The sequence below is a fragment of the Patella vulgata genome, chromosome 1 (assembly GCF_932274485.2).
Source record: "Patella vulgata chromosome 1, xgPatVulg1.2, whole genome shotgun sequence".
In the NCBI taxonomy this organism is placed as follows: Eukaryota; Metazoa; Mollusca; class Gastropoda; family Patellidae; genus Patella; species Patella vulgata.
In genome coordinates, this window is record NC_065879.2 from 89914882 (window position 1) to 89925614 (window position 10733).

At 35.6% G+C, this 10733-nt stretch overlaps 1 long non-coding RNA gene across 1 annotated transcript in view; it reads left to right on the top strand.

The window, feature by feature from the left end:
* The window catches only part of LOC126810584 (uncharacterized), a 29219-nt gene extending 24079 nt beyond the window's left edge, over positions 1-5140 (top strand). Inside the window, exon 3 of the long non-coding RNA XR_007675265.2 lies at positions 428-5140. This is a non-coding gene — a long non-coding RNA (uncharacterized LOC126810584). The remainder of the gene's footprint in view (positions 1-427) is intronic.
* Positions 5141-10733: the final 5593 nt, after the last annotated feature.

Genomic DNA, 10733 nt, shown 5'->3' on the forward strand with positions numbered 1-10733 from the left:
CCAACCTCGTGGGCTTTCTCCTGGTCCTCCGGTTTCTTCTCACTGCTAATGTCTCCTACTCGCAAGTGAATTATTGTGTCGAGCGGACGTTCAACCCATCTCTCTCTCTTTCTCTCTCTCGTCCATGTGCAACTGTCTAGTCGATCGGATGCGACGAAAAACCGAGGTCCCGTGTACACATTGGCAGTTGGAAGGTCCCGTGTATATATTGGCATGCACGTAAAAGATGGTTTGGCAGTTGGAATCGATATTTGAGTAGTCCATAGTGCCGCTGCCCGGGCAAAAGTTCCCCCATAGCAAGCACATTGTATGGCGTATGCCCGTCTTGATTAGCCCAGTAGGAGCAGAACAGTAGGACGTTAAACCCACATTTCATTTCATTTCTTTTAAATAAAGTGATGTAAGAGTATTTATTTTTATGTTGTAGGACCCGCCATTAAACTATGTTGAGGTCGACATACAGCCGTCTAATAAAACGACGATTATTGGAGAGAAAGCGCCACCTACCCAATATAGTACCATAGATATCGACGCCACAGAGAAACGGAAGTTGTCTATCGCTAGTGATTAACATATCTAGCTTTATAACAACATTTTTAAAGGCTCAATACCACTCTTGTTGTAACTGAATAATATGTCCCAATCTTTATTCTGGTCAACAAATTGTACTATTTTAGAATATTTTAATTAATTGATGATACAAATTTCATCTTAACACACCTTATTTAAAAATTTTGAAATATTCAACATAATGGTTTGAAACGTCTAACGTAAACCTTTTCAAATGAAACTTCGATTTAAAAATATTTTCGAACCCTCTGGACAAGTAAAATAGGATGTAATGGATAATTTACACAACAGGTAGGACACTTAAACATCTAGTACTTAGATAGAGATATTTATTTTCTGGAGCTTTCAAGCCAGCAAGAGTGTTATTGTCCCTTTAAAGGACCTCCCGTATTTTTATTTTTTATATAAAGTCAAATTTTAACAAATAACTAGTATAGTATGTATATTTGAAATGTCGAATCCAGGCTGGTCAATATGATTAAAAAGCAGATCTATATTTCGTTTCGTTTTTTTTTAATACTCTCGAGGGTCTACATTACATGAAGATCTGACCAGTTGTAGTTTAAGGTGACATTGATTAATTAACCAGCGTTGACCTTTCTAGTGGTTTACCCACAGTTCCGTGCAAGCCAATAACTCGCCGTAACAGATCGTCCCATTGGCTCATCCCTCACATTAACCAGAACGCATGTTATATAACAACTCTTCCAGATCCGAGTGCTGTCAAGACAAGTAAAACGAAATTTTGAACTATAAAATATGAAACGAAATGGGATCTGTGTTTTAATCAGATTGACGTTTAATAGCAACATTATCAAAAATCTCAGTCAGTTTTTAAAAATTAAAACTTTACCGAAAACCGTAAAACTAACAATATTATTAAAGGTTCATGTATTTGTAATTTATTTTAAACGTCAATTTTAACATAAAATTAGTACAGCATGCATGTTTGAAACATCGAATTAAGACTGGTCAATGATTAATAACAATATTATTAAAACAGAACTCAATTTTTTATAGGAAATTAATCACTGGTTTTTATTCTAAAAGCACGAAGTGCCAGTTAGAATGGTGCAATGGGCCCTTTGAATTTTCTAATGTACCACTTGGAATGTTCTAATGTACCACTTGGAATGTTCTAACGTGCCACTTGGAATGTTCTAATGTACCACTTGGAATGTTCTAATGTGCCACTTGGAATGTTCTAATGTACCACTTTGAATGTTCTAATGTGCCACTTGGAATGTTCTAATGGACCACTTGGAATGTTCTGATGTGTCACTTGGAATGTTCTGATGTGCTACTTGGAATGTTCTAATGTGCCCTTTGGAATGTTCTAATGTGCCACTTGGAATGTTCTAATGTTAGGTTAATCACTCACTCTGCTCAAAATGATTTTAATTTCTTCTTTTATTTACGTTATTGGAAAAGAAGTCCCTATCGCCCCCACCTTGATTAGCAGATCAGTACGACGTTAAACCCCATTTCGTTTTATTTCATTATCGCTCGTTTTAGTCATTGTTGAATACCAACGATGTCATTATTTCATTATCGCTCGTTTTAATCATTGTTGAATACAAACGACGTCATTATTTCCTCGAGATGGAGTAGACACGAAGAGTCAATTTCCTACATATGGAGTAGATACGAAGGGTTTGTTTTATTGTATATAAGTAATATATAAACACATTATAATGTGTCAAATATATTTATGTTATTTGGAAAGGAGTAAGTATACCCTCCACTCCGCCCCAACACTCCGGTTTGCTCACTACACTTAATTATTATTATTTTTTTTAGCGTTTTCTATCCGGTTATCTCCCTTATTGTTGAAATTTTTTGAGGTTCTAATTCATGACGTCAACTGGCAGACTATCGCCATTGAAGAGATGACCGCTGTCAAGATCGGTCGCATTATTTCTGTTACGTCTTTTTGTAAATCATTTATTTTTTTTTCAATTTGAGTGAAGCCTGTACCATAACAGGCCCGGGACTATACAGCGCAGTGGACGCTTATGGCTGGCCACCGGATCCATTCACTTGATGTGATATTTGTTTATTTCTTGCAATATTGTTACAGACTGGCTATTACGTAATGCTAGATTAGCTTTCCGTACAAGTCACATAACACTAACTGGCCAGGTGCCTGTTTCACGAAATTTTAACTAAGATAAAATCCAAATTTTAGTAATTTGATTGGATAATATTATATTGATTTTAGTGCTTAGCCAATCAAAATTGAACTATCTACTAAAATTTGGATTTTATCTTTAGTTAAAATTTCGTGAAACAGGGCCCTGGTGTTTAATGAATCAAGTATCTGTCATACATGACAGCTGACATGACCGGATATTTACATGTAATTGGTCAAAAATGGTATGATATCGTTTAGATACTATTCTCCTATTGTGTAACAATATCTCTGCATTCTGTCTTGTCCACTGGTTTATCTTGTAGATTAGAAGATAGTAGTACCATTACAGATCCAGGGCCCTTATTCACGAAAACTTAAACTAAGATACAATCGAAATTTTAAGAAATACTGCAATTTGATTGGCTGACCAGTAAAATCAACTTGCATATATCCAATGAAGTTGCAGTATTTCTTAAAATTTCAGTTGTAACTTAGTTTAAGTTTTCGTGAATAAGGGCCCAGGATTGTACAGCACAGTGGACGCTTACGGCTGACCCCCGGATACATTCATTTAATTTGATATTTGTTATTTTTTGCAATGTCTGTATATTCTGTCTTATTCACGGGTTTATCTTGTAAGTTTTTGTTTTGTGTGTAGTGCGGTCCTACTGCACTCACTATTAGTTATTACTGTATACCGATATAATATATTTGTTTTATAAGACAGATTGATAATTTGTCGGCTGTACCATGCCATAATTTTCTTGTACAATAGATTGCTAATATGTCAAGTATATCATTCCATAATTCCTTGATTATTGTATATGCAATTTCATCGAACCCTTTGATGTTTACCGAAAGATTCAAATTGTGACATTAAGTTTGAAAATAATCTTGAGGCGACTGACATGGCTTTAGAATCAGATAATCGTTTCGTTTTATTTCTAATATGTCTTACAATGATTGTAAAATTAACGAAACGAAATTGTAATGGAATCTATCTTAACCTCCTCTGGGTAAAATCCCTTTTTCTTTTCTTCTGTTGTTGATATTTATTTATACTATAGTAAGGCTAATTACATCGTTAAAATGTTGATATTTACACAATCTTTATATTTATACTGCAGGAAGATTTAACAACTTCTTTATGTAAGATCTAACAACATCGTTATATTTACACTACAGTAATATCTAACGATATCTTAAACTTGACGTATTTGACTATATCTTATACTTAACGTATTTGGGTGGTTGGATGGCTGAATGGTTAGCGTGCGCGCGCTGTATCATAAAGCCTGTCATTGAGTCAACTGGCGTGGTTTCGAATCCCCGGTTGTACGTGGCAAGGAGTAGGGTCGCCTGTCCAACCACGTGGGTTTTCTCCGGGTCCTCCGGTTTCCTCCCACTGCTAAAGACCCCTACGCGCAAGCGAATTATTGAAATAAAATTAAACCATATGTTTGTCCCGAAATGACCTAGTTTGTGTCGAGTGGACGTTAACCCCCAGTTCTCTCTCTCTCTCTCACCAACGTATTTAAAAAATGGACGTATTACTCTCCTCGACAATAATTGCCTTGATCCAAACACAGGGGCCCAATTTAGAATTCAAAGAAAACGATTCAATTACATGTAAATATAATGTTATTAGATGGTATAAAACGTAACTGAATTAGATTATATTTCAATGTAATCGAATTATATATAATTAATTGAATTATATATAATTAATTGAATTATATATAATTAATTGAATTATTTGTATTTAATTGAATTATTTGTATTTAATTGAATTATTTGTATTTAATTGAATTATCTCAATGTAATGTAATTAATTATATGTCAATGTAATTGAAATGATTGTATTTAAATATAAATAATATAATGTAATTAGATTGTATTTAAATGTAATTGATTTGATTCTATTTAAATGTAATTAATTTAATTCTATTTAAATGTGATTGATTTAATTTTATTTAATACGATTAATTTTATTTAATACGATTAATTATATTTAATTGGATTAATTGTACTTGATTGTATTGAATTTTAATTAATTGTATTTAATTGTGTCGAAATGAAATGTAATTATATTCACAGTATCAGCTTTTACAATATTACAGAACATACTTGTCCTACAAGATTACACCATCTCTCTCTCTCTCTCGCTCGCTCTCTCTCTCTCTCTCTCTCTCTCTCCACCTCTTCATTCTCACACACACCATAAACCCTGTCCCCATCTGGATATCTCGCTCTCTGTGGGCTGTTCTTTTATTCAACATTCTAGCTTGTCACGTGTATTTTAATATATCCATTAATGCCAGTCACGTGCCTTGATATATTGTATAAATAAAATTGTTGCCATATGACTTGTTATATAATTTAACTGTATAAAAGCAACTCTGTAAATAAAATATTACCTATATATAATACAATTCATCCCATCTCCAATCTTTATTTTAACTTTGGCAGTAATTATGAATGGTGAGTTCGGAGTGGCATAGTGCCAGGGCCGTAACTAGCTTAGAGCAACGAGGGGGTAGGGGGTGGGGGAAGTGTTCTCGGGGGTGCTGTAAGATTGACAGACAATGTATATCTATGGTCGACAACTTTTACACGGGGAGGGGGGAGGAGGGGGGCTGTAGCGAAACTCGTTCCCCGACCCCCCCCCCCTCCATTAGTTACGGGCCTAAATAGTGCTTTTGTATGCTGCGTGTGCTGGGACCTATGATGGCACGAACGCCGAATTCTCTTTAGGTCTATTAGGTTTACTAATATATCACAACTACCAGGGGTCGGGGGCAGTGTGAAGTTAGCTCGTTTTTCGATATTGGTGAATATCGACGTTTTACAATATTAACGAACAACGGAAAACAAGAAGATTTGATGGGCGTATATCCAAAGAATGTCTCCAAAACACATTTGATTAAATAAGTTTTCTAAAACGAACTATTAATATCATAAATGAGGATGTCTGAGCAGTGGATTCACATAAAAACTGCTCTTTCTCCATGATTTTGATATTGGCGAATGTCGAAAAACGAGTCAATCGGCGCCGAATTTTATTCGGCCGAATGCGTGGACACTCTAGGCGAATCTTCCGCCTGCTTTACCAGTCGATTGCATCACCCTATGATTAAACATGGCGGCGACCTTGTCTTCAAATAATTACGTGACTTCTTGATATGACTGGATGATGAGTGGTGATTGGCTAATGAATTCTACAATCAGGCGAATGCTTCGGCGAAGCGGCACAATAGGCGGATATAATTTTGCTGAATTAAAATCAAACCTGTTTCATTCGGGTTAACCATTCGACTCATAGAAATTTGGCCGAATGACAGTGGACAGACACACTAGGCAAATCTCGACGCCAATGGGTTCGGCCGAATCATTCGGCTAGTTTGTCCACACACTGATCAGCAGTGAATATTTACTAGGCCGCCGCAATCACCTTCCACTACACGCTGTGGAGGTGTGACTATTTACATTTCTATATGATGTAATACAGCGATATAAAGCTGTTTTTCTATAAGTATTTATAGATCTATATATTGTATTGAATACTTGACTATTGACACAGTATAGAACTGTGTATACTATGTATTGTTTAATGGTCGAGAGCGAGACATTAAGTAATATATTGTAACAACATGAGGGCCGTGAGGCCCGAATGTTTTTACAATATATTACGCAATGTCTTAAGCTCGAGACCATTAAACAACTTAAAATACAGACACTTGCACGTGCTTTGCAATGAAATACGTCACTCGAGTTCAATATTTTACCAAGTTACGCTTGGCACATTGCCCGTACGATTATTTGAAATAATGGTACTCCAACATCAAAGGATGACGTCACATCTGTATTTTAAAGTAATATATACCATACATCTATAGATGTATGGTGAGAGAGAGAGAGAAATGGGGTTTAACGTCCACTCGATACAAACCAGGTCATTTCGGGACTAATATACGGTTTAATTTTATTTCAATTATTTCGCTTGCACGTAGGTGTCTTTAGCAGTGGGAGGAAACCGGAGGACCCGGAGAAAACCCAGGAGGTTGGACAGGCGACCCTACTCCTTGTCACGTATAACAAGGGAACCGAAACCACGCCAGCTGACTCAATGATACAGCGTGCACAAGCTAACCATTCAGCCATCCACCTCCCACCAGGTGGACGGAATTGATGGCCGGCCTCCGTATACTACTCAAGACGTAAGCGTGGATGGATTTTCATTAGGACTATCGAATGCTGTGGCTGTGCAGCTCAAATACGTCGAATTATAGCTTTCTAAAAAATATTAATTAACAAGCTTTTATATAAGAAATATTAGTCTAATTAACTGAGTTTATTAAAAAAAACAAAACAAACAGATCATCAGAATACATGTACATTAAAATCACAATTAAAACATTTATCAATTAAAGGCGTATTATCGGATATTAGATAAAGAGCTGACAGTTCTCACCATAATAGTTAAAAACTAGATAATGTAAAGGGAATATCAGTCAAATTGATAAACTCTGAACCGAGATAATAGCGATTGAATTTTAGGCCTAGCCTCAATCATCATAACTAAAGTGGCTACGATAAAAAAAAAATAGTCTCGGTTATCCATTTTTGAAAATAATTATCAAAGAGCGTTAAGCAGCAGATCAGATTCAAATCCAGTGTAAATCCGACATATAAGATTGCATCGGGAGTTGATTAAGGTCTTTTCATGTTAATAAATGTCTAATTAATAGTTTATATAATATTTCACGCCCAAAGGAAGGCCTGCAATGGACAGATTTAGCTCTTGCATAGTGTATGTTTAATAATTGAATATAAAATGTGAACAAGAGTACTAATTAACAATTCCATATTATAATAGTGTGCATGAAGGAAACACATAGATGGTATGAACAAGTGTCCTAATTAACTATTTCACTTTATAATAGTATGCATAAAAGAAACACATACATTATGTAAACATGACTACTAATCAACTATTTCACATTATAATAGTATGCATGAAAAACACATAGATTATGTGAACAAGAGTACTAATAACTATTTCACATTATGGGGATCACGATGGCTAAGTGGGTAAGGCGCTGGCTAGCTAGCCTGGAGGTCGGGTGTTCGATCCCTGCATTGGCCGAGAAAGTTCATCCAGATTTTCCGGCGTGGTTCCCCCGTGTCAGTGATGCAGGACGGAGGGCCTGGCAAGGACAGCTGTCTAGTCATTCGGATGAGACGAAAAACCGAGGTCCCGTGTACACATTGGCGTGCACGTAAAAGATCCCTTGACGGTTGGAATTCGATATAAGAGTAGGCCGTAGTGCCGCTGTCCGGGCAAAATTTCCCTCATAGCACACTGTATGGCGTATGCCCGTCTTCATTAGCCCAGTTCGGAGCAAAACAGTAGGACGTTAAACCCCATTTCATTTCATTTTCATTTCATTTCACATTATAATAATATGCATAAAAAAACCCACATGGATTATGTAAAAAGTGTACTAATAACCTATTTCACATTATAAACACATACATTATGTGAACAAGATTACTAATGATCTATTTCACATTATAATATTATATAAAAAAACCCACATATATTATGGGAACAAGAGTACTAAAAACTATTTCACATTATAATAATATGCATAAAAAAACACATAGATTATGTAAAAAGTGTACTAATAACCTATTTCACATTATAATAGTATGCATAAAAGAAACACATAGAATATGTAAACAATAGTATTAATTAACTATTTCACATTACAATGGTATACACAAAAGAAACACATAGATTATGTGAACAAGAGTACTAATTAATTATTTCACATTATAATAGTATGTATAAAAAACACATACATTATGGGAACAAGAATACTAATTAACAATTTCACATTATAAAAGTATGTATTTAAAAAACACATTATGTGAACAAGTGTACTAATCAACTATTTCACATCATAATAATATGTATTAAAAAAACCCCAAATAGAACAAGAATACTGATCAACTATTTCACATTATAATAGTATGGTTAAAAAACATATAGATGTGAACAAGAGTACTAATCAACTATTTCACATCATAATAGTATGCATGAAGGAAACACATAGATTATATGAACAAGAGTACTAATAACCTATTTCATATTATAATAGTATGCATAAAAACCCCACATAGAATATGTAAACAGGAGTACTAATAACCTATTTCACATTATAATAGTATGCATAAAAAAACACATAGAATATGTAAACAAGAGTACTAATAACCTATTTCAAATTATAATAGTATGTGTTAAAAAAACACATAGATTATGGGAACAAGAGTACTAATTAATTACTTCACATTATAATAGTATGTGTTAAAAAAACACATAGATTATGGGAACAAGAGTACTAATTAATTATTTCACATTATAATAGTATGTATTTAAAAAAACCCACATAGATTATGTGAACAAGAGTAATAATAGGGGTGGGCAAATGACATCAACATATATCGATATCCCACGTGACGAGTGTTTTCTAAGGCCATTATGATATTTTTGGTATGTGACGTCATTTTAGGTTGGTTCAGTGGCCATTTTCAAAATGGCCGCCAAAAATGGACCTTTTTCATCGTAAAAGTAAGGAAATATTGAAACTAGTCCTCTAATATGTGCAAATGTATGTTTTTATAGGTCGGGGATACAAAATAAGACGAACTTAGATACAAATAAAATAAAACCAAGTACGAACAATCCAAACTATAAGACAGAATTCGAAGTCCTAAAAAACGTTATAGGCAAAATAGTGTATTCAAGCAAAATAGTGTAATCAGCAAAGGAATAATGGTTATACAGCAATCGTGCTTTCTGTCGTTTGCTTCCAGAAAAATCTGCATTTTTTTCAGATAATTGTTCATATCTGTGATGTCGGGTTATTCTATTTCAGATTTCTTTGTACTGATACTGAACTGGGATCTTACCAGACCATAAATAATTCAATGGAAGTCTTACATTCTCTCCTGGTAGAATCTGTCTTGGTCTCGGGTGCGAGAGTCACCGTTTCGTAAGTACTTCTGGTGGGGTATATGGACTAAGCCGTGCTGAATAGTATCCTCTTGTTCTTTGGAGCAATGCGGATGACTGTACATTTGGATGGATCTGTCAGGTATTTTCCTATGTTTCCAATGCAGCGATATCTTTCTGGAGAAGGTCCGAAACTGTCTGGTTTCCCACTACCAGAGACTGTCATCAACAATAAGCTTGGAATCGGACCCGACTTTATGGATTCTGGAAGATCGTTTATGGGGGCTATGGACCAATACAAGCACAGTGCACCGTGGAACTGTGGTGTAACCTGAGCCATGTCAGATGTTGCTCTGTCGTGTAGGACTTGTTGGTGTCTTTTACTGAGGAAGGATCTGGTCCACTTCAGTGAGTGTGCCTCTTACTCCGTAACGTTCACACTTATAAAGGAGCTTTTCATGGGGCACTTGTCAAACGCTTTGGCGAGGTCAGGAGTATGACATTCAATTGTTTTCCCTTGGCTACAGGTGAGCCTGTTTACTGTATGGTAGAGAAACCCTACTATCACACAAGATGTTGTTCTTGTCGAAGTGCTGCATTATACTGTTATGCAATATATGCTCCAGTATCTTACAGGTGTGTAGTTCCCTGGCTGATGTATGTCTCTCTTCTTGAATATTGGCTTCTTTCCAATCCTTGGGGACTATGCCTGAGTCGAGTGACATCTGGAAGAGTTGTGTATGAACAGGTGCTAATTTGGTGACTACGGCTTTGATGACGAAGGAGGGGACTGTGTTTGGTCCAGTTGCATAATAGAGCTTCAAATTCATCAGAAGTTTCAAGTGTATGTACACTTTCCAATCAAGTTTGATGGATGCCATGGTGGGAACACTGCAGTGAAAGTTGATTCAAACTGTGAATTCAGTATGTTGGCTCTTTACTGGGCGTCACTCCAGTGGCTTCTTGGCCTTTACTCTTGATGTAAGTCCAAAATTTCTTGGAGTCTTCCTT